General features: G+C 36.2%; 1 pseudogene; it reads left to right on the forward strand.

Annotated features, from left to right (window-relative positions):
* The first annotated feature begins 4,042 nt into the window (after positions 1-4,042).
* Positions 4,043-4,143, forward strand: LOC136332705 (U6 spliceosomal RNA; annotated as a pseudogene).
* The last annotated feature ends 553 nt before the right edge of the window (positions 4,144-4,696 follow it).

Consider the following 4,696-nt stretch of genomic DNA (forward strand, 5'->3'; position numbering starts at 1 on the left):
AGAAATAAATTTGCACCCTAATTCTATCTTTTTATGTGCATAAACATTCATCCAGTTCCTCTTATAATTGTAAGTTACAAGTTCTTTGCAAAAGACAACCTGAAAATGTATAAAGAGTGGAAGCAAGGTAAATTATATGCATTAAAAATGATATGGGCATCCCTTGCCAGTTGCTCAATGGTAGAGTGTCAGCCCGGCCTGTGGAAGTCCTGGGTTCAATCCCCAGCCAGGGCACATAGGAGAAGCACCCATCTGCTTCTCCACTTTTCCCTCTTCCCCTTCTCCTTTCTCTCTCTCTCTCTCTTCCCCTCCCACAGCCAAGGTTCCACTGGAGCAAAGTTGGCCCTGGTGCTGAGGATGACTCTGGTTGCAGAGTATTGCCCACTGGTGGGCATGCTGGTTGTATCCCAGTTGGGCACATGCGGGAGTCTGTCTCTCTGCCTCCCGGTTTTTCACTTCAGAAAAATACCCCTCCCCCCAAATTAAAATTTTTAAATATATATATATATACATATATATATATGTATATATATATATATATGCAAAAGGCATAAATTTTCACAAAAAAAATCTCAAGGAGAAAAACTCTTTCTGGTTTCTTCACCATGTATATATTGGATTCAACACATTTAGGAAAATAGCATAAATCATTTAACAAAAAATATTAAAGGTGGAATGAATACACCAGAGAAGCTTCTACTCAATTGCTGTTGTTGGGTAACAGATTTCCTTCTTCTTAAAAGTCATGAAAGATCCTAACACTGCCCTAAACAGTACAGAAGGCCAGCTGCTTTCTGCCTGCAATGGTTTGACTTTTCTATCTGGCCAGAATGAGATTACCCTATTTCCCACAAGCAGACTTTCTTTCCTTATCAAATTTAGTCAGCAGTGATCTTAGTTGTTTGAAGGTAGAACCAAAAAATGTCCTTCAGCTCTTCCTCTGCTGTGAGAAAATATTTTAAGGCAATTGTACAAAAGAAATAACTTTTGTTTTTAACATAAATGAGCCATATTATATTAAAGCTGAGGACTCAACACTGTATGTCGATCTCCCTTGTACAGCTTCTTAAAAATATCGATGTCCATCTCTCTCCCTTCTTGTCTGTCCCTCTCTCATGTGCAAGTACATGCTAAATATACATATATATTCAGTTGCCAGCCTCAGAGTTTCTGATTAATTGTCTAGGTGGAACCTGGATATCAGTTCTTTTAAAAGCATCCCTGCTGATTTTAAATGCATTGTCCGGGTTTGTGACCCGCTACACTAAAGTTATCCATATTTTTGTTGCTGCTGTTGTTTTATGTGGCTATCTCTCTTCTCCCTGCATCTATCCCAATATGCCCCAACATTTCACCCAACTGTAACAGTAGTACTAGCTATGTGGCAGTTCTTCCCAAGAAAATTATACAAATTCTCTCTTCATTGATCTTCATATTAGACATTTCATATGCCCGCAGCCCTCCTTAGTTACCCCCAAGGCTCTGCTTCCACCAGGCCAAGGAATAGTTTATCTAGAGTCATTATATCTGTTCCTATTTTGTTATATTTATAAATATAACACATGTGTTATATTTATAACTGATATATTTATAACTAGATGGTCTGATTTACATATTTACTAAACCAAGTATGGATACAAAAAGAAAAAGAGTACCTTTAATGAAAACTAAGATAAATATATACTTGGTTCCAATAAGGCAAGTTACTAAGAAAAGTTTGCTGTTAAATTAGATGTGAATTTTAAAAAATTGTAAAACTGAAAAAGAAAATAAAGATATAAAATCTACATAATTTTTGTACTTATCTTGTTCCACTTTTAAAGAAACCTAAGTTAGAAATCATAAATGAAACTTTAATGTGTGATTTATGCAGAAAAAGGGAGAGAAAAGGAACTCCAATCATGTTCAACAAACAATAGCATTTCTATCTCAGTTTGACTCATTGAAACAAACACATTCAGAAGTTGTATTAAATCCCTAAGGAAAAAAATAATCATATATTTATATGTGCAGTAATGTTGTTGAATAAATAATCAGGACCAGCAAAAAAAACCTTTTCTTCTGGCTCCCCCTTCTTTTCTGTGTCATAAATGATACTAAGAAAACTGAAAGAATTAAGAATTATGACATAAATAAACTTTATCTGTAATGTATGACCACTAAAATAAAGGTTTAAGACTCACATCTTTAGAAAACAACCTGATATCAACTCTGTGTATTCAATAGCTTACTGGTAATAAAAAAAAAATCAATGCAGACTTGCTGATCTCCTGAATTTTAATCAAATAGTTGAAGAAAAAATTTGAAGTTTTCAAGGAAAATAATGAGGTGGGAGCACATCAAAGGGAAGAAAAAGGTGTGAAAAAGCAGATGAGAAGTCTCTGTACAAAGTAATTTCACCAACTTCAGGGTTTTTCTTGAAATAAAGCAGCAGTCACTGTAATTTGCCCAGAGTACCGGTCCTGCAAATGCACACCTCTTCTCGGTGCACATTAATTTCATAAACAAAAGTGCTTAACATCACAGAGAACAGTTCATGCACTGCAGGGATCTGGTTCAACAGATATTAAGTAATCACCGAGGCAAAAAAGAAGACAAATATTAGGTGTGTGTGACAAAGACTCCATTCTGTGTTAAGTTCAGCAGATGTGTATGTGGCATTTACAGTGATTTCTTTCAGTCAGATTTTAATGCAAAGCTGGAAATTTTTTTTGACAGAGTAAAGTCCTTAAGAAGCCCTCATTTGAAGCTTTGGATTGATTTCTCATTATCCTCTAAGTCATTGCCTTTGTATTAAACTTAACAACATGTTAACATTGTGTGAAAAGAAGATCTGTTTCTACAAGTAAATTTTTTGTGGAACTCAGAAGAGCAGGCAGGAACATTTTGCCCACATTCGACCTCACATATACTCACACACACACATACATCCCCTGAGAAAATGTTAAATCTTTAAAACTTTTGGAGTATTTGTAGGAAAATTAAAAAAGGATAATCTTTTGAATACTTTTTTTTCCTGTGTGTCTTGAATTTTATCATGGGCTCTGAAAAAAAAATTATACTAATTGTAACATATGTATACATATATCCATTGACATATATTTATATAACAAAATTGTGGGCCCTGTGAAAGAATAAATAGTCCTAGGAAACCAGAAAATTACAAGAGAATTCAACCTAAATAGTGTTTTGCCTTTCACTTTTATAGCAAAGGGTCCTAAATAAGAAGCATAATGAAATTTAGTAGCCTTTATTAAGAATCTATTTTCAGTAGGATAGTCAAACATAGGGTTTAATGGTATATTAATTTATTTTTTTTTCAGTTTCTTTTTTTTATAAATTTTTATTAACGTTAATGGGATGACATTAATAAATCAGGGTACATATATTCAAAGAAAACATGTCTAGGTTATCTTGTCATTAAATTATGTTGCATACCCCTCGCCCAGAGACAGATTGTCCTCCGTCACCCTCTATCTAGTTTTCTCTGTGCCCCTCCCCCTCCCCCTAACTCTCTCCCTTCCTCCCTCCTGCGTCCTCCCCCCCCCCCCAGCCCTGGTAACCACCACACTCTTGTCCATGTCTCTTAGTCTCGTTTTTATGTTCCACCAATGTATGGAATCATGTAGTTCTTGTTTTTTTCTGATTTACTTATTTCACTTCGTATAATGTTATCAAGATCCCACCATTTTGCTGTAAATGATCTGATGTCATCATTTCTTATGGCTGAGTAGTATTCCATAGTGTATATGTGCCACATCTTCTTTATCCAGTCTTCTATTGAAGGGCTTTTTGGTTGTTTCCATGTCTTGGCCACTGTGAACAGTGCTGCAATGAACATGGGGCTACATGTGTCTTTACATATCAATGTTTCTGAGGTTTTGGGGTATATACCCAGTAGAGGGATTGCTGGGTCATAAGGTAGTTCTATTTACAGTTTTTTGAGGAACCACCGTACTTTCCTCCATAATGGTTGTACTACTTTACAGTCCCACCAACAGTGGATGAGAGTTCCCTTTTCTCTGCAGCCTCTCAAACATTTGCTATTACCCGTCTTGTTGATACTAAAATTGGAATGATACAGAGAAGATTAGCATGGCCCCTGCGCAAGGATGACATGAAAATTCATGGTACATTAATTTAAAAATTACCTTCGCACTTACACTAGGTGCAAAGGGCCAGGTCAGGTGAGCTGAAGCATAGAAAGATATGTAACTCATAATAATTTCTAGATGGTGTTTGATTGTTTAATTTGCCTAGACCAGTGGTCAGAAAACTCATTAGTCAACAGAGCCAAATATCAATAGTATAATGACTGAAATTTCTTTTGAGAGCCAAATTTTCTAAACTTAAACTATATAAGTAAGTACATTCCTTATTGAACTAAGTGCCCACACGTGGTATTTTGTGGAAGAGTCACACTCCAGGGGCCAAAGAGCCACATGTGGCTTGCAATTTGCTGACCAGGGGCCTAGACCATACTCACACTCTCAGGTTCAGAGTATCAGGAAACTATTTTGTTATCAAAGTTCTCACATGTTGAAAAGGGGGATAAAGTAAGGAAGATTGGATCCAAATAATGCTGATGCCTTGCAGTAGGACAGGTAAGCCCTTAGATTAAATCATTTCCAGCTCTGACCCTTGTCCTCTCTATGTCCCTGCTGTTACCCAAATCAGTGAACTCAGAGTGGCCCAG

Source organism: Saccopteryx bilineata, chromosome 3, assembly GCF_036850765.1.
Source record: "Saccopteryx bilineata isolate mSacBil1 chromosome 3, mSacBil1_pri_phased_curated, whole genome shotgun sequence".
NCBI lineage: Eukaryota > Metazoa > Chordata > Mammalia > Chiroptera > Emballonuridae > Saccopteryx > Saccopteryx bilineata.